The 21,183-nt window shown below is 37.3% G+C and overlaps 1 long non-coding RNA gene across 3 annotated transcripts in view; it reads right to left on the reverse strand.

The window, feature by feature from the left end:
- LOC136825428 (uncharacterized) overlaps positions 1-21,183 on the reverse strand; it is a 326,278-nt gene that overhangs the window by 45,436 nt on the left and 259,659 nt on the right. Inside the window, exons 1-2 of one of the 3 annotated variants that reach the window (XR_010849337.1) lie at positions 10,189-10,281; positions 9,922-9,977 (exon numbers count right to left, since the gene is read on the reverse strand). The exons of 1 other annotated variant lie outside the window; for it this stretch is intronic. This is a non-coding gene — a long non-coding RNA (uncharacterized lncRNA). Of the gene's footprint in view, positions 1-9,921; positions 10,075-10,188; positions 10,282-21,183 lie in introns of those variants that run through there. One more of the 3 variants, XR_010849336.1, reaches the window with a different exon arrangement.

Below are 21,183 nucleotides of genomic sequence, written 5' to 3' on the forward strand. Positions count from 1 at the left end.
AAAATCACATCTGTTCCGGCTGTAGGTAAAAAGAAAAATTAGCAATACTTTTTTTGTGAAAATTCGGGTCCCAGCTCGTTGATGCTATTTTGGGATTACAGGTGAATTTAGTATCACCGTTGTCATGTGGCTACTTCACTTTTTTTTTTTTTTTGCACAGGCGATGTAGCATACATCTCTGTGTGTGTCTTTGCTGTTACGACGAATGAATGTGTGAATTTTCAAAGTTACTCAAAGTAGTTTTCATGCATGTTAGGATATTTATAAACGTGTGAATATATGTAGCCATACGGGGATTTTTGGGTTTACATTATGAAAATCGTCATGTGAAGGGATGTAAAATGTGTTTTATGTAAAGTATGCGTTACTGTATGAATTGTGTACAGTATATATAAGAAATTATCTCTATAGATAAGCGAATGGCCATGCCTATATGTACGTATTTATAACCTTAGTTGAAATTCCATTCCCAGCTTGTGAAACAGAACGTTAAATATCACAGTATATCGCCTTTCATTTCTTAAAAACCCGACAAAGAGGTAGCAATCGAAGTGGAAATATAATATATATTTTTTTGTGAAATGGAAATTTCGGGTTAAATCGTCGAATAAAAGGGCTTGCGAATTAAATTCAAATCGATCATTGGGAAAAGCCATTCTGGTTAGTAGGTATTTTATCAAAGCTAATTACTTGATAAATGGTTAAATTTCATTGTATGCGCACAGCATGATTTTGCAAGTTTGGTTAAATCCTGTGTACTGAAACGTATTGAAAGTTTAATGATGTTCGCCTTAAATGCAGAATGTTTGATAACATATATTATGGCTGACACGTTTTTGGTCGAGTGGGGATCTGATTTAGTAAATATCTCTTAACCTTTTTTTTTTTAATTTCATGATGCAATTCTCTGGCTAAATCATGACAAATGCTATTTCTAGTCAGAAACTTGATTGTCGATGGCAACCCCAGTTACTTTGATTGTTAACTGTCAATTTTCTTGTTAGCTGAACAAGTCCAACAAATGATCACGTCTCAAAAAAATAATGAAGTGTTTTCACAAGTCACAACACTCCTAACATCTAAAGGAACTTGTTTTGTGGAATGGCAAAACGAGTGATATATAGTTTTGTGAAATTGTCAACCGAAAGTTGATATAGGCAAAAGGCAAACCTTAGAGCTTTTCAAACTAAAGGATTCTTTTACCTTACGCCTTCCGGATTCAATTTTCGGTAGCGTGTCTTCGAGAGTGTGTGTGTGTGTGTGTGTGTGTGTGTATGTGTATACAGTCATGCATTCTGTACACAAGACTAAGAGAAGGGTCAATAGTCAAAGAAAGACGAGAGAAGTCAACATTCTCCTCTCTGTCCAGAACAGCGACCCTGTCAACAAATCCCATATTGCCTGTCCAACTCCTTCCGAGTCTAAAAATGTATTTATGAGGAAAGAACAGAGTAAAACAACAATAGTTTAATCAACAAGGTACAGCAAAAACTTTTTTTTTATCGTGTGGAGTATATCCTGAGTTGCGTTTATTCAACGTATGAATATTTACTTGTTTCCTGTAGTGGACTTTTCATTGTTAATCTGAATGATACTCTGACCCCTTGACGTCACGTAGAGGGCATCCCCAACGGCAGTTTAAATAACGTAATAATTGAACCTCTTGTGTCCATGGTCAAGGTACGGAATTTTTCTTCGACGATTTCGTTGAGCTTCAAGACTTGTGTAAATAAACACAAGAGAGGGTAAGGTTGATGGATTGATAAGAATCCAAGGAGAGAAATCCCAAGTTGAATGCAGGAGAGGAATATTAAATCTGGTGGACAAATTCGCCATTTTTTGATAGCCAAAGAAATGTTGCATTCAGAAGTATTCCTTGATAACATCCATTTTTCCAATATTTTCACGTCTGTGCATTTGTATATTTGTCGTCACAAAACAAGGGTTAAACGGAGTGGAAAGAGTTTAAAACAATGAAGATAATCCGAGTTTGCACCAGAATGAGTCTGGAAAAAATCTATAAAAATATGGAATGCTGAATGTGACAGGATATTCGATGCTCTTTTCAAGCGTGAAAGGAAAAAAGGAAGTGCCGGATCCCACACATGAAAGGTTAGCTGGTATAGTGGTTAGTGTCGTGGCATGCCACTCAGATGTGGCGGGTTCGCGTCTCCCCTAGGGCGATAAAAAAATCACTGGGTCTGTAACATGATCAGTTACTGCTGCGGTGTGGGGTCTGCGGTGAGAGGTTGAAACCAACATTCTTTGGAAGCTTGAATTTCAAGTCAGTGGCCCCTTTTGGTGTGCTTGTTCCATGTGAATAGGTTGTTTCATCTACCGAAATAATAATAATAATAATAATAATAATAATAATAATAATAATAATAATAATAATGTTATAGAAGCCGAGAAAAAATATGATGGGAAAAACAGAAAACATGACATTAGACTGAAATTCATGTTTAACGAACCGCCCTGTCCTGCACCTTAGTGGAAGAGTGAGTGGAACAGCACCTTGACGACGAGGTCGCAATATAAGTGAAGAGAAATGAATACCTAGAAAAGTAGTAGTAGTAGTAGTGGTGTTGGTGGTAGTGGTAGTATTAGTGGTATTGGTGGAGTAGTAGTAGTAGTAGTAGTAGTAGTAGTAGTAGTAGTAGTAGTGGTGGTGGTGGTGGTGGTGATGGTAGTAGAAGTAGTAGTAGTGGTGGCAGTGGTAGTAATAGTGGGGTTGGTGGTGGTGGTAACAGTGATGGTAGTAGTTGGGGTGTGGTGGTGGTGGTGGTGGTAGTGGTAGATATTGTGGTGGTGGTGGTGGTGGTTTTGGTGGTAGTATTAGTAGCAGTAGTAGTAATGGTGGCAGTGGTAATAACAGTGGTGTTGGTGGTAGTGGCAGTAGTAGCGTTGGTGATAATGGTAGTAGTGGTGGATATTTTAACTAGAATTACTCGGGGTACTTCTTCCCATTTCACTGAGAGATTTGTAACTTAGGACAATTTTGAAGCGAAAATGTAAAGAATCGTAACAAACAGAGCATAAAATAGCATTTGCCTTAATTTAGCTAAAAAATTTACATTACGAAAATGAGCAACTTTAATTACTCACTGTAATGAAGGATGTTAAGAGATAATACGTACTTAAACGGAACCTACAACGACCAAAAATGTATTAGTCATAATATATAGTTTTTATTAGACCCTATCTGTATTTAAGAAGAACATCATAAACTTTATATGCATAGCATTAAACTTTATATACATTTCAGTATATAGAGTTTAACCAAACCCATGCTGCCCGCATCCAATCCAACCTAACCATTTATCAACCAATTAACTTTGATAAAATACTTCCTAACCAGATTGGCTTTCCCCACTGATCGATTTGTGTTTAATTCTAAAGCCCTTTTACATAACGATTAAACGTGAAATTTTCATTTTACAAAAATTTCTATTTGACAAAAATTTCCATTCAACAAAAAATTCCATAAAAAAATTCCATTTAAAAAAAATTTCTATTCACCAAAAATTTCCATTCAACAAAAATTTCCATTCAACAAAAATTTCCATTCAACAAAAAATTTCTATTTAACAAAAATTTCCATACAACAAAAATTTCCATTCAACAAAAATTTCCGTTCAACAAAAATATCCATTCAACAAAAATTTCTATTTAACAAAATATTTCCATTCAACAAAAATTCCCATTCAACAAAAAATTTCATTTAACAAAAAAAAAATTCCATTCAACAAGAAATATCCATTCGACAAAAATTTCCATTCAACAAAAATTTCCCATTAAACAAAATTTTCCATTTAACAAAAATTTCCGTTTAACAAAAAATTTCCATTTGACAAAAATTTCCATTTGACCAAAAATAACATTTCCACCTCAATTTCTACATCTTGGACAGTTTTTTTTTCAAATATGAAAGGAGATACACTAATATTTTTGCTCTTTTTCACAAAAGCTGGGAACAGTATTTCAGCTATGAGGCCATGCAAAAGTACCTTTAAGCCTGCCCATTCGCTTGCCTAATAGAGATAACTGCGTATATATGTATACCATTCATATCTGATACATACTTTACATAAAACACATTTTACACCCGATCACGTGTACGATTTTCATAATACAAACCCAAAAATTCCATTATGGCTACATATATTCACACGTGTATAAATTTCCTAACATACATGAAAACCGCTAAGACTGACACTGAAAATTCACATATATATTCATTAACTTTAACAGCAAAAGCAACCATCACACAGTGAGAAGTAAACTACATCGCCAATGCCAAAAAAAAAAAAAATGAAACAGCCACATGACAACTGTAATAGTAAATTCAGCGACAATCCCAAAATAGCATCAACGAACGGGAACCGGCATTTCCAAAAAGTATTGCTAATTTTTCTTTTGCCTACAGCCCGACCAGATGTGATTTTATTTGACCAACGACGGGGAGTGAAAAAAAATGGAACGACAAATTCGCTAGGTGGCTAAACTCTTTGTGGAAAGCGGAGGACCTTCATAGATAATGAAAATGCAGATGTCAAGTCTCTACTACGAGTTTTTTTTTTTTTTTTTTTTACAGGACGGATCTACAACACCAGTGATCAGTTTTGTTCTTGAAAATGGATTCCAAAAAGTATTCTGATCAGAAACTTGATTGTTGATGACTATCATAAATTATACTTTTGAATGTTAAAATGCCAAACTGCTTGTTAAATGAACGAGACCAATAAATAATCGTCTCAAAAAATACAGATATGATACTGAGAAGTGTCTTTACAATTCACGAGTTTCCTAACATTGTCAGAAACTTGTTTTGTGTGGTAGGGTTAAAATGAGTAATATGTGGTAGGGTTAAAATGAGTAATATAGTTTAGTAACGTTGGCTTCAAGTTAATATAAGCAAAAGGATAAAATTCGAACTTTTAAAACAAACAGGGATTTAACTTCCGAGTGTGTGTGTGTGTGTGTGTGTGTGTGTGTGTGTGTGTGTGTACAGCCATGCATTCTATACACAAGACTATGAGAAGGGTCAATAAGCAAAGAAAGGCCCGAGAAGTAAACATTCTCCTCTCTGTCCAATACAGTGTCCCTGTCAACAAACCCTATATTGCCTGTCCAATTCCTTCCAAGTCTGAAAATGTATTTATGGGGAAACAGCAGAGTAAAACAACAATAGTTTAATCAACAAGGTACAGCAAAAACTTTTTTAACGTGTGGAGTATATCCTGAGTTGTGTTTATTCAACGTATGAATATTTACTTGTTTCCTGTAGTGGACTTTTCATTGTTAATCTGAATGATACTCTGACCTCTTGACGATACGTAGATGGCATCCCCAAAGGCAATTTGAATAACGTAATGATTGAACCGCTAGTATCCATGGTCAAGGTACGGGGTATGTAAATAAACACAATAAAGCAGTGGTTCTCAAGATTTTTTGGCCCATGCACCCTTTCACCATATGTCAGAATGTTATTCTTCATCCCCCTTTCCAAACTTTTCTGCCTCGAAAGGAGCTTTCCAAATAATATGCATACAACACTAGAAATCCCTGGTTACAATTCCTCCCCTGAAACTCTGAAATTCCCCCAAGGGGAATTCCTCCCGGTTGAGAACCACTGCAATGGAGGGTAGGAGTGAAGGTTTAATAAAAATCCAAGGTGAGAAATTATAAGTTGAACATAGGAGAGGAATGGTCAAATTTGATGGATAAATTCACCATTTTATTTTTACTTCCAAGAAAAAAAAAGTATTCAACTGGTATTATTTATAACCTCTAACTTTGAATATTTCTGCGTCTTTGCTCATGCAAATTTGTCGTCAAAAAAACAAAGGCTCAGTTCCGTAAAATTTATTTAGAACATTAAGTTGCTGGAATATAGAAACTGCCTGACGCGTCAAAGAAAACCGTGTTGCATTATTTTTCTCTTACAAATGTAATCCGATTTTATACCAGAATGACTCTAGAAAAAAAAGTAATTAATGCGCCGAAGTTTCTTCGGCGCAATCCAGTTTTCTGTACAGCCGCTACAGCGTATAATCAAGCCCACCAAAAATATCTATCTTTCGGTGGTTTCGGTATAATGCTGGATGAGCCGCGGGCCCATGAAACTTTAACAACGGGCAGGTGGTGGCCTATCCTATATCGTTGCAAGAACCACGATTATGGCTAACTTTAATCTTAAATAAAAACCACTGAGGCTAGAGGGCTGCAATTTGGTATGTTCGATGATTGGAGGGTGGATGATCAACATACCAATTTGCAGCCCTCTAGCCTCAGTGGTTTTTAAGATCTGAGGCCGGACAGACAAAGTGCGGACAGAAAGTGAGGACGGACAGACAAAGCCGGCACAATAGTTTCCTTTATAGAAAACTAAAAAAACTATGTAAAATATCGAAAAAAAACTACGCAAAATGTCTTTTCATGGAATGGCGAATGCGGCAGGAAACCCGATGCTCTTTTCTAGCTCAGACATGAAAAAAAGGATGGAGAGGAAAAAAGGACATTATAGAAACCAAGAACAACTGACGGGATAAATAGAAAACTTGGCAACAGACTTTAATACATAACTGAACTGTCCTCTCCTGCGCTTTAACGGCGACAGTACATTGACAACAAGTGCGAGAGGACCTAGAAAACTGGCGGTGGGAGTGGTGGTATTAGTGGTAACGATGGTAGTAGTGGTAACGGTGGTAGTAGTGTTAGAAGCGGTAGCGGTGGCGGTGGTGGTGGTGGTAGTGGTAGTACTGGTAATAGTGGTACTGGTAGTCGTGGTAGAGGTGACAGTGGTAGTAGTGGTGGCGGTGGTAGTAGTGGTAACGATGGTAGTAGTGTTAATGGTGATAGTAGTGGTGGCGGTGGTAGTGATGGTAGTAGTGGTAGTGATGGTAGTAGTGGTAGTGGTGGTAGTGATGCCAGTAGTGGTGTGGTGGTGGGGTTGGGGAGATGGAGGTGGACTGCGTCGTCGTTATCGATGACGGAAGGCCTGGCTGGATTTTATTCAAAATTATTAAAAATGAAAATTAAATGATAATCACAGATATGAAAAAATTACTATTCCAGACCGATATGAAAAAAAATTCCGCTGATATGAAAAAAAAAATTATTCCAGACCGATATGAAAAAAACGATGATTCCAGACCTACATGAAGAAACAATGATTGCAGACCGATATAAAAAACAATGATTGCAGACCGATATGAAAAAACAATGATTCCAGACCGAAATGAAAAAAACAATGATTCCAGACCAATATGAAAAAACAATGATTCTAGACCTATATGCAGAAACAATGATTCCAGACCGACATGAAAAAACAATGATTCCAGACCGATATGAAAAAACAATGATTCCAGACCGAAATGAAAAAAACAATGATTCCAGACCAATATGAAAAAACAATGATTCTAGACCTATATGCAGAAACAATGATTCCAGACCGACATGAAAAAACAATGATTCCAGACCGATACGAAAAAACAATGACTCCAGACCGATATTTAAAAAAAAATTGCTCCAGACCGTTACCAAGTGGGCCAGTATTAAACAATGCCACCGAAGTGAAATACGTGACATTAACAAAATAAAGAGATGGCTGAAAAGAAAATTTAAACTGTCACCAGACTTTCAACCAATCTGTTAACGAGTACCATAGTCATTTGGGGTCAAAAGGGCATAGCGCTAGAAACCTCTCCCACCAAACTTGCCGATAACCAAAAGGATCTCTCTCCCCGTCCCACGCTATCATTTCTAAAGCTCAGAAGCGGAGAAATTTATTTACAGAAAATCCATATATTTTTTTTTAATTCTATTAATGAATTGAATTGAACTGAATATAGAATCTAGGTCAAAGGCCAAGCACTGGGACCTATGAGGTCATTCAGCGCTGAAACGGAAATTGACAGTAAGAAGGTTTGAAAGGTGTAGCGGGAGGAAAACCTCGCAGGTCGGCTGTCAATCAATTGTTAGAAGAGGGTGGAAAGTAAGATGTAAGAAAGAGCATATGAAAGGAGGTACAGGAAAAGGAACGAAAGGGGTCAGCTAAAGGCCGAAGGGACGCTGCAAAGAACTTTAAGCAATGCCTACAGTGCACCGCACGAGGTGCACTGACGGCGCTACCCCCTAGGGGGTTCTATTAAGGAGGTACTGCTTTTGTGCACTCGAAGACGTCGGTCATTGCGACGTCAAATTTTAATATAAAATTAACCTCAAAATTAAGTTTTATTTTTATATGTGAGATTCTTGCTAAGCTAAGCATAAAATCAATATGTTAACTGTTAGACTTGGGGAGCTTGAATCTCCAGTTTAGGATGTTACACAAACAAAACCTTTAATATCATTCAGTTATTGCGTTACATTCAGAAAAATTCCTATTTAATATCCATTCCAGAAAATTTCATAAAAATCGGATACTTCACTAAACTGAAAAAAATTTGGCAATCTAAAAAAAATTCATCCTACGGCAGATGTCAATATCCAAAGGTAACTACAGTAAATTACCTTACTTAAAACCAAAAAAAAAAAAAAAAATGAAACCTCTACAGACATCAACGGTTATTACTGGATATTTAAATACGGTTTCTTATTAGTCAAACGACGTATTAATCGTTCAAGTTATCTAAGTTAAAAGTCTTTAAGTAACACACTGGATGTAGATCAAAATAATATACTGACGGTAAAAGTTTGGACTAAGCGACCTCAAGCTTTAGAATTACCACCAAATGTTTTTCCTATTCGAACGCAAAATTTGGCCAGGTTTTATTTTCACCATAACAGAAATTCATTAATTAACAAGAGCTAAATTAGTTTAGCAACAAGCAAAAAATTTAGCGCATCGCGTAATTGTACTGAACTTTGTGTGACATCACATTTATCTGGGTAAAAGGGAGAAAATTCGCTCATTCTTTAACGCCAACGAGGTTTTGAATGGAAAGCAATGGCATTTACACGTAACAGCATTTACAGGAAACGCATTTAATCTATACGAAATGGAACGTTCATACCTCCAAATTCTAAGGCAAGGACAAATACTCCTGCAAAATCGCCTTTATGATCACCGATCTTTTCGTTGCAAATTGTGTTCTCTTCAAACGAAGACTCATATGGTAAGGGCAAGGCAAAGAGAGAGAAAATCTACCCAATTGGGTGGAGTCGCCTCCCGCCTGAGGTAACTACGTAGGCGATGACGTGTCTTAAGAGATACCAGCTCATTACGGCAATTCACCTGCAAGTGAGCAAATCTTCTCTTTCTCACCGCGTACAGAATAATGTTTATACAAATACCTTCCCTCTCTCTACAGCTACAATAGCTCATATGGTAAGGGTACGAACCGGGCGCGGAATAGTATGTTTATCAATATGCCTTCTGCCTCTCCAACTACAATAGCTAACTTAGAATATGTAGCAACAATCGGCAACTACGTCATGAGCATGAAAATGTGCACGAAAAATGATCTCAGGCTATTTTCTATTCAGGTAATTCCACTAATTGCGTTTCTCTTTGATCCAGTCATCCTTGGCAAGCCCTTGTTCTACCTTCAGAACTCTGAGATTGGATACCACAAGGATTGGCAGGTTGGTCCATGATGCAAGCCTAAAATTTCAAGTGTACCTCATGCAGATCTATCAGTATATTGTAGTTTTTTCTTGTTACTTCAAAACAATACATTTCACTGCAAAGTCGACCAGTGCCATAATATTTTTTACTACATGAATCTACATATTATTCGTAAAATTTCCTCACACTAACCTAGCAAATAATCAGGTAAAGTTGACCAATGCTTCTGTATGTAGCGACATAAGATTTTTAACTACGTGAAAGAAACTATAAATGGTAAGATTTACTTTTGTTAACCAACTAACCTAGCAAGTGATCAGGCTTTCTGTGACAAGACTCGGGTACCTTACCTTTAAATAAGCCACTGCCTCTTGAGTCAAGCTCTAGCCTAGCCTCATCTGACGTTCTGAAAACGAAAGAATTTCAAGCAGTCAATTTTTCAAGCAACACACAGCACCTCGGTATAAAAGCAAACCAAAACAGTCTTTGTAAATCATACGGCAACGCACACGTCAGTCCGAAGCACTAGGGTCTTATACATCGAACTTGAAATCTTTACACCTCAGCTGTTATCTTCGTGACTTCGGGGCCCCTTGCGTTTTGGGTATTTCACCTACCAACGGGTAACCTCCGCAAAACGTCTGCTTCGCCTTAGCTGTCGACAAGCTGACTGCAGTTTGTGTAACTGTTTGTGTTTACCTGGAGTACCTGTGGTGGAATAACCTACTAGTAGGAACACCTTAGCAAAAACTACCTGATATAGGGTTGTTCGTCATCTGCCCTTTTTTGTTAAAATTATATTCAAGTAGAAGCGTTGAGTTTATTAGAAATAAGTAACCTTCAACACGGTAAATTCGAATTTGCATATCGGCCCATCTGGTGAATAACCGAGAAGAGTTTTTAACATTCAAAATTCTTAGTCATTTGAATAATTATCGTCTCTCACTCACAGGCAACCCAGTTTCAGCTTGAGAGCAACTGTATACCTCACTGCTATTTGTTTATCATACTGAAATAAATCAGAATTTGAATGATGTGCTAAGTAAATGTACAAGGAAGCTCGTCAATCAAATCACAATGGAATTGTCCAGTTAAAAAAAAATTACCATAACAGCAACCATTGAGGTGAATCTGGAACAGCATAGCCACTTCAAAAATAAAACACCATAACATCAACAACTGAGGCAAACCTGGAACAGCGCGGCAACGAATCAAATCAATCTCTGCGTCATTCATTTGAATTCTCGAAATAATAAGACTCTACGATATATATATAAAATGGTTTCAAAGCTTCACTCTTAAATGCCGACAATAACAATGTTCACGTTATCTCTCCGATAACGCGTTCGCGTTATTTATCAAGTTTTATTTATATAGTTATCAACAACGTATCAGATCAAATGCTTTTGAGATCCAAGAACAAGAATAATATTGAATATTCATTAATGAACAAAACAGTATTTCAACTAAAATGTCGAGCGGAACTGAACGCCGTATATTTTTTCTGTAACTTAATTGTATTACAGTATTGTATTACATGCCATTTGTTCCTATTGTAACTGTAGTTTCAGGTTTCGGTTACAGGTATTGTAATTATAGTTATTCGTTTAACGCTTTTTAAGGAATTACCTCTGCTAATCTCTTCATCTACATGATAGTACGTAGTCACACACACTACGTATATACGTGTATACATTATATATATATATATATATATATATATATATATATATATATATATATATATATATATATATATATATATATATATATATATATATATATATATATATTGATAAAAACTCACATCAGGATGAAGATAATAATCCAAAAAACCAAATTGGATGAGAGTCACAAAAAACGTAAACACCCGTCAAGGCGAAATAAGTGAACATGGGGATGATGGGTTGTAACAGTTGATGGGTGGAATGCGCTGCTCTTCTTCTTTCTTGGAACGGCTCTCCTTTCTTGTATTGAAAAGGTTTTGACGTTGGAATGGTTGTTTTTGATTAGGCAGACCTGAAATTCAAAGTCACTTCTCTCCATATACATGCTTTTAGCCTGTGAGAGAGCCCTTTGGGCGTTTTAGGTCTATTTAGACTTCTTGATAATTATTTCGAGAGTCACACACACTTGTACAGGTGGTGAATAGTCCTCCATGAGTGACCCAGGTCTGCCTTGGTCAAAAATAATGTTTTCCTTCGTCAAACCCCGTTATATATGTATATTTGTATATATATATATATACATTATTAATGTCATTTGCAAATGAATGAGAATAACTTGCAGCCCTACAGATTTCTGAACTCGCTTCCAACTACCCACGGTAGAAAACCTTAATATTTCTTTCTTTCCACAGCTCGGATGTCAGTGCAACGTAGGCACCTATCAGCTGTTGGGCATTAAGTATACTTTCATAGAAAGCTTTCTCGCACGTCCATACAGATGATATTGTAAATCACTCATGTCGTGAATTTTACTGTACCCGTAAAAGCCCATACAACTGCTGTTAACACGGCAAAACCATATATTTCGTTTGACAGTACTTCAGCCTTGATCACAGGTGAATGTGGACAGTTGGTATGTGACATATTTCTGTGGGCCTTTTAAACTTTACTGTTATATTGCATTAATACACACACATACACACACACACACACACACACACACACACACACACACACACACACACACATATATATATATATATATATATATATATATATATATATATATATATATATATATATAATGCAATATAACAGTAAAGCTTAAATATATATATATAGAAAATTATCACATATCAACTGTCAACATTCACTTGTGATCAAGCCTGAAGTGTATATATATATATATATATATATATATATATATATATATATATATATATATAAATATATATATATATATATATATATATATATGTGTGTGTGTGTGTATACTATAATAATAAAATCCGAGTGGATCTTGCTTACTTGCCCGCCTCTGGTGGGGGCAGAGTAGGTGGGGGGGATTGGGAGGGTAGGGGAGATGTGACACATCTACCCTCCTCCTGTAAACCTGTTTGTCCTCCCCGGGTGGGGAGGGTTAGGTATGGGATCGGGAGGGTAGGGGAGACATGACGGGCAGCGCCGGGTTCCAGTGCAGCGTAGCGCGCGCCATGAAGCTCGTATAGTGTATGATTATAGCAAGACTTCCAAATATCTCCAGTGCTTTTTCAATCTTCAGGAGCGATACACAAAACGGTAACATTAAAGCTCCTCACATTCAATTCTAATTCGACAATTGTTTCGACCTTCCATGATCATCTTCAGGGACAATCTAGAGTAACAACTGAATTACATCCTAATTTGCAGCAGGTTCGATTTAAACGCCAGTATTCACGTCATTGGGATACGTAGGTAAAGTGAATTTCATTTAACATTTCTCTCTCTCTCTCTCTCTCACACACACACACATAATGATATTTTCTCTGAAACTGTAATATTCTAATATTCTTGCAACCTTTATATCTATTCATTAAAGATCTGAATTCTCTGTCCCTTCGTTATAATTTTCCTGACATATCTAATATTCCAATTCTTGATTTGGAAATACATTTTGTCTGAGTGCTGGCAAGAATATCATGCTTCTTTCATGATTTCCACATCTTCCATCTACCTTTATGAATACTGGAATGTTTTAAAAAAAATCGTTTTAATGTGTTATATGTAAAGGAAACGTGTCGTATGACTTTTAACAAAAAATTAATAAGTACGTCCTAGGAACTCGTTTACGTAAAGCCTTGTTTCTGTCGTTATTCTAATAAAAATAATCGTAAGACGATAACATGACAAATGTCACAAAAATATCTTGATACGCCTCTAAGAAACTGAAGGTAGTCACGTGGCTTGGATGACGCAATCACCACTCGGAGCTCTTCTCTCCCATATGCTTTTCCTCAATACGGATGTAGTACTTTTTTTTTTTTTTTCAGAGGAAATCGCTCCATCATTACAAGACTGTCGTAACTCAAAATCTTGATTTTTCAGGAGAAGCTTTTAAAGTTTCAAAGTCCTATAACTGCACCGAGATTTTGATTTAGACTTAAAATCTTCCCAGCGCCATCTCTCGGCCAAAAATGCACTTAGACTTACGACTTTATTACCAAAAGACGCAGAATTAAATGGGCAATCTTATGAGCTATGTAACTCAAAACTTCAAATTTTTGAGTTACGACAGTCTTGTAATGATGGAGCGATGTTTACCCTTCGGAGGAAATGAAGTTCAGTGTGGGAAAGTGGTCGGTTGCCCCAGGCGGTTAAGACCATATTTTTTTTTTTAAGTTTTCTTTTATACAAGAGTATTGTAAAACTACGGAGAAAGATGAAGATGGTGAGGAAAACTAAGATGTCAATGAGATGATGCCATAAAAAAAGATTATATTTTTTTTCACTAACAAAAATGAGAAAAATCGAAAGGAACTTTCATTTAGATTGCGGTTAGTGGCATATTGATCCACCTCATTAACCAAAGAGGGAAGACATTCTCTCTCTCTCTCTCTCTCTCTCTCTCTCTCTCTCTCTCTCTCTCTCTCTCTCAAAACCACTGCTGCAACTACCTCCTTTCACAGTCTGAAGTGCTGAATGGCTGAAAGGGTTTTAGCCTAATTTTCATAAAATTCTCTCTCTCTCTCTCTCTCTCTCTCTCTCTCTCTCTCACACACACCAATCTATATCCCATATTCTCCCCTTTCCCCTTTTTCTCTGCGTTTATGCTAGGGATTAATACCTCAAACTATGCACTCTCCTTGCCTCTTTTATAAGCAAGATATTAATAAACTGTCTTTTATTCTGAGAATGAACTATTAAGCAATAGGCCCCCAGGTGAAAGACTGAACTGAGTAGAACAATTTAAGTATCTTGGTTCAACAGTTGCTGATGATGGAAATTTAGATGTAGAAATAACACACAGAGTGCAGGCTGGATGGAAAAACGAGAGAAAGGTGTCAGGTGTCTTGTGCGACCGCAGAATCAATATAAAGGTTAAAGAAGTGTATAAGACAGTAATGAGACCAGCTTTGATGTATGGAGCGGAAACATGGCCGGCAAAGAGTGTGCAAGAGAAGAAATTGGATGCGGTACAGATGAAAATGCTCAGGTGGATGTGTGGAGAAACAAAAATGGACAGGATCAAAAATGAAAGAATTAGAGGCACTACTAGAGTCGTAGAACTATCAAAGAAGCCCCAGGAAAGAAGACTGCAGTGGTATGGCCATGTGGTGAGAAGGGGGTGAGACTTATGTAGGGAGGAGAGTGATGTAGATGGAGGTGCCTGGTGGGCGAACAAGATGGACCAAAGCGAAGGTGGATGGATGTAGTTATAGAAGATCTGAGAGACAATTGTCAGAGGACGATGTGTTTGACCGAGCCAGGTGGTGGACAGCTGTCAGAAACATCGACCCCACACAGAAGTAGGAAAAGATGCAGAGAAAGAAGGGGACTGATAGTAATCAAATACAAATAATAGCTGATTCAGATGTAACCATATATAGCAGTAGCAGTTAATAGTATCAGAAAGGAAACCAAAATCTTGTATTAAAAGATAAACATAACGGAAACTTACCAGCGAGATATAATTTTGGACCACGGACAGAAAATCATCATTTGTTAATATAAAAGACTGAATAATAAATAGTGAATTTCAAGTATATATATAAAAAAAAATATCGAGTGTTTCAAAATCCCAAGAGTCGAAGGAGGGACTGTTAAGATACGTCTCAGTTAATACCAGGACAAACGAATTAAATAAAACCAAAAGCGGCCTTTCCTAACCTTTTCAAGTCATTCCAATACCTGACGTTCTCATGCGTCTACCACAATGCACCGTGTTTACTTAAACACGGCACAATTCAACTCTTTCAGCTTTCTCTTTATCAGAGTCGAGGCGAATTCAACGTTCTTCCTCGGGTTACCGAATGTCAACAGAGCCGAATATGATTACTGCGACGGAAATTCTGAATGAAATCCGTCGCGAAAAGAAATGCAAAGGAAATTCATTGAAAATATGTATGAAATTTTGTATGTCAAGCAAGAGCTGTGTTTAATTTTATCTCGAGGGGGGGGGAATGGAAATTAAATATTAAGACAACATTCAGAGATGGACTTCTGTCTAAGAGTATCCAGATTCATCTCGAGGAGAATGGAGATGAGATTTTCGGTAGCGGCAAGATAGTAAAAAAAAAAAAAAATTGATTTTTTTCTATTTTATCTCAAAATAAAAGGAATCCTGTATTTGACTTCGATTCATCTTGAGGTACAACTCCTTCCAGAAATAGTAATTTTATCCCCCATTATTTTTTACCCCTAGAGCCACCCTTATATTGGTTCGCTAATATCTACGAAGGCAAATACTTCAGAATTTAAATATTCCCTCCTCTAAGAAGGCAAAATGCTCAACCTAAGAATTTTTATTTATGGAACAGCTGTGGATTTGCATTTCCTTTAGAGAGAGAGAGAGAGAGAGAGAGAGAGAGAGAGAGAGAGAGAGAGAGAATTATTTCATGAAAATTATGCTAAACGGTCAAGCACTGGGGCACTTTAAGCCATTCAATACTCAAGATATGAAAAATGGGAATTGGAGAGAGAGAGAGAGAGAGAGAGAGAGAGAGAGAGAGAGAGAGAGAGAGAGAGAGAGAGAGAATTTTATGAAAATTAGGCTAAAAACCTTTCAGCCATTCAGCACTTCAGACTGTGAAAGGAGGTAGTTGCAGCAGTGGTTTTGAAAGAGAGAGAGAGAGAGAGAGAGAGAGAGAGAGAGAGAGAGAGAGAGAGAGAGAGAGAGAGAGAGAGAGAGATTCAGTAAAATTCGGCTTTTGAGGATCCAATAAAGTAGATGGTTTTTCCCAATACTTTTTTTGTTCTTTCTCCCACCGCTTCCACCTCTACCACCAATGCCACCACTTTGCCTAATCTTATTGGAATTTGGGGAATTGTGAGTCGGCCTGACAAAATCGGTCTGGTGAGCTTCAATCGTCTATAAGGTCCTATTATAGATGGCTCTCACCTCCTGACATCTGGAACGGCTCTGGGATCCATTAGACGATTCTGGTGTTCTTTGTTTTTTATATATGACTTTTCTCCCTCGTCTTATGACAGGAATGAGGAATGAGGGATTCTGGAAAAGTTGTCAGTTCCGTTCCGGATGTTACGTCACAGCTCTTGACAGGTAGGTTAATTCGAAGAGCTGTTGTGATTAATGGCAGGCTTATGTAAAGAGCTGGCGGTGTTTGTTTCTCTTCAATGAGATCCGACAGAATTCAACGCTGATGTATGGGTGAAATGATCAAAACACGAGTAATACTGAATAAGGAGGCTGCAATGATCAAAATACGAGTAATACTAAATGAGGAGATGTGTTTTGAGAGTGTAACTTCACAGCTAATGTGGCATTATGGGACTACTTCTTTCGACCTTCTTAGTCCCACTGTATAGCAGGGTCGGCCACTCGAGTCAACTTTCTCCATCTACTTCTATTCCTTGCATCTTCTCCCCCACCCATCCCACCTCACCCATATCCCTCCTCACCACATGGCATTAGAGGGATATTGCTTATTATTTTCAGTTTCTTAACAGTGACCTTAAATAACTCAGCAAATTTCGAAAATAGGACTTCGACGCTGGAAAAAACAATAAGTAAGGAAGGAGGTTCGGTACTTCCAAATCACCACCTATATCATTTATTCCCCTCTAATCAAACGGTTTGCTTTCATCTTTTTTCTTTTATTCAGTTTATCTCAAGCTAAGTTCTAGCGCACCTGTATCAGATTTCCGCCCAACCAATAGCTTGATTAGTAACGACATTTTAAATGTAGCTTTGTGGAAGACAAAAATATCAATGCTGTTTAATAATAATAATAATAATAATAATAATAATAATAATAATAATAATAATAATAACAACAACAATGGTTGTTATTATTATTATTATTATTATTATTATTATTATTATTATTATTATTATTATTATTATTATTATTATTATTATCATCAATCTATCCTCATTCTTATGGGACAAACAAAAGCAAGCTTTCACAGTGGAGAACATCCAGGGTGAAAAAACGCAAAAGCAGTGAAATTATGCAAAGAAAAAAAAAATCTTAACCACACCTGCATCAACAGATGGCAGGTGAACAGCAGGTGAACTAAAAATTAATGCATATATGAACTAAACAAATTATATATATATATATATATATATATATATATATATATATATATATATATATATATATATATATATATATATATATATATGGTCATCAACTTAAAACAAACAAGGAAAAGTGCCCTCGAGCGTACAAGCAAGCAGATTCAAAAACTCCTGTGGAAGGTCAAGACACGACTTATAATATGCCACAATTTAAGTCTTGAAAACACTCGGTATGCGGTTACTATCTAGCCAACCGGACTTGAGATGTTCCCATCTACAATAGGTAACAGCTCAAAATTTCCTTCCGTTATCATCAACAGATACATAATGAATTAATTTGTTAGGTAAATTTATTTCTTAATCTAGTATTACTTATAAGATCGATTCTATAAATTTTTTCATCAAGAGGGTCTGACCTCTGTTCCCATCCCCAAAAGACTGATCAACTTACATTTCAACTTCATGTTTTAGCTACTGATAGAATATGCAGAGTTGCATCTAAAGACAGTTGGAGGGTAGAAGTTGAAACAGTATCTAGGCCATCGAAAAATGGAATTAATTTCAGTTCACTTTTTGTGATGACAGAAGATCTTGAAAAGCCTCTTCAGATACTGAGACAGAATCCAGGTCTCTTAAATCAACTAGACCAGTGGTTCTCAACCTTTTTTGGGCCCTGCACCCTTTCACCATATGCCTCAAAAGGTGTATTCCAAATAATAGGCAACAAAATAGTAACACAACCACACAAGCTGGCGGAGAGAAAACCCAGCGTGACCCCTCAGTAGTGCGGACCGATGCACACTGCGTTTTGTGTGGTCCTAGACCTAGTTTGAGCCTGTCAATCAGTGGTTACAATTTTCCGCCCCCCCCTACGAAACTCTGAAATTTCCCTAGGAGAGAATTCCCCCCCCCTGGTTGAGAACCACTGAACTAGACTGTGAGTGCTTACAAAAGCTAGACTTCAATAAAGCTGTTAAAGTGAGGCAGAACTTCTTATTTCTAAATCGGTAGGAAGAGGATATGCATCGTCTTGAATAAGAACAACTTAGGTGAGTCCACCTTGCAGTAAAACATATCAAATACATGTCATTGACTTATTCCTCTCACGTTCCAAACAGGTTGAATGCAAGTCAGCGACTTTTTGGTAATTCTAACTAGTACTTCAAGTGATTATCCAGTAACTGAAAACGATCCTTTCTCCACTTACAGTCGCTGACTTGTTTTCAACCTGTCTGTGATATGTATGGAATAAGTTGCCAACGTATGTTGATGACATGATTGACGGTAGTGTTCAAACACACTTTCAACTTACTGGCTGCCACCTCTTCGTGAAATAATCTGTATTTATGCTCACTAAAAATATAAACCAAAGAAAGTGCGAAGCAAAATCAAAACAAGTGCAGATAATCACGAAGGAATGTGACGTCCAAAAAGCAATGGGATAAGTTGAAGACATGTGTTTATGGCAGATTTATCTTAATTGCCTACTTCCTTTTTCTGAAAAAGTCCATATTTATGTTCATTAAATTAACAAGTAAAAAATGGGCCGAAGTTTCTTCGGCGAAATCGAGTTTTCTGTATATCGTATAATCAAGGGCACCGAAAATAGATCTATCTTTCGGTGGTCTCGATATCCAATGATGTATGAGCCGCGGCCCATGAAACTTTAACCACTGCCAGGTGGTGGCCTGTCCTATATTTGCCAGAAGCACGATTATGGCTAATTTTAACCTTAAATAGAATAAAAACTACTGAGGCTACAGGGCTGCAATTTGGTATGTTTGATGACTGGAGGGTGGATGATCAACATACCAATTTGCAGCCCTCTAGCCTCAGTAGTTTTTAAGATATGAGGGTGAACAGAAAAAGTGCGGACAAAAAAGAGACCGGACAGACAGACAAAGCTGGCACAATAGTTTTCTTTTCAGAAAAATAAAAATGGAACCAAAATAAGTACGAAGTAAATCCAAAACAAGGGATGAAAATCACGAGAGAGAAAGTGGCGTCGAGAAGGCAACGGGAAAAATCCGAGAGTAAGTGAAAGCAGGACACTCAACTTTCATCCGCCATTTTCGTCTCATTTCGACGCAGCCCTTCAGTTTCGACGACAACTTTTTCGAGCCTCATAATTCTTCCTTCCTCTTTTTTGCTCTCCTCTCTGATTTGCATGTAATTACGGTATCGTCGCAGGTCGATTTTTCCTCTCTTTTCTTCTTTTCCTTTTTATCTTTTTTTTTTTTTTTTTGAGAGTGCCCGATGGTGTGTGTGCTACAAAGTGACAAGATTGCTTCCGGGGGACTAATTTATTGTCCTCTTTCCTTTACTGGCGTAATTTTTCGATTCCTGGCTGAAGAGAGTTTGATCTTTTGCACTTTCCTGAAAATCCCACAAGTATTTTTCACAATTTTATTATGAGTGCGTGCGTAAATACGTATTTTGCATAGTTCACACACACACACACACACACACACAGGCCTATACATACACACATCCAACGACTGGCTAAAGAAACAGTAGGCGAGCTGTGTGTAGATCGTGCGGGTGTCTTCAGCATAGGGTACGCCCACACTGTCGTAAACATGTCATAAACACGTCAGTAACTTATTGTACACGCATCAAAACACGTTGAATACAAGTTAATGGATTATCGGTGGTTTTAACCAGTTGCTTATACGATTATCCAACATTCGTCAAAGGTTCGTTTCCACTTCAGGTCGTTAAATTGTTTCCAACATGTCTGTGATATGTTCGAGATGAGTTGCCGCCATGCTTATGACACGTTTCGCCGCAGTGGGGACACAACTAAGCGTCACAGGTTCAGAAAAAAAAACTCCTTCCAAATTCTCCATTTTTAACAAAAGAAGAAGAAACATTCATCATTAAATAAGCGCTACTCCCCCTCCTGACTCCAATCAGGCAACATCACATCAAGATTAACAAGTCCAATATCATTAGATTAATGAAGCCCTGAAAATATAATGAACGGCCTGAACATTATTCAAAAAAGGAGGCAATTAATTAACTTGATGTTTTAATGGGTATCACTGTGATGGCCTGTAGATCCCCCTACCATCAAATAACCCATTTTCGTTCGATACGAAAAATTAATTGGGTGAATTCAATCACAAAGTCTGTCATTTTCAGTTTTCTGAAAAGAAAACTATTGTGCCGACTTTGCCTGTCCGTCCGCACTTTTTTCTGTCCGCCCTCGGATCTTAAAAACTACTGACTCTAGAGGGCTGCAAATTGATATGTTGATCATCCACCCTCCAACCATCAAACATACCAAACTGCAGCCCTAGCCTCAGTAGATTTTGTTTTATTTAAGGGTAAAGTTAGCCAAAATCGCGCGTCTGGCAACGATGTAGGCCATGCCACCAACGGGCCGTGGTTAAAATTTCATGGGTCGCGGCTCATACAGC

The sequence above is a fragment of the Macrobrachium rosenbergii genome, chromosome 37 (assembly GCF_040412425.1).
Source record: "Macrobrachium rosenbergii isolate ZJJX-2024 chromosome 37, ASM4041242v1, whole genome shotgun sequence".
Lineage (NCBI taxonomy): Eukaryota > Metazoa > Arthropoda > Malacostraca > Decapoda > Palaemonidae > Macrobrachium > Macrobrachium rosenbergii.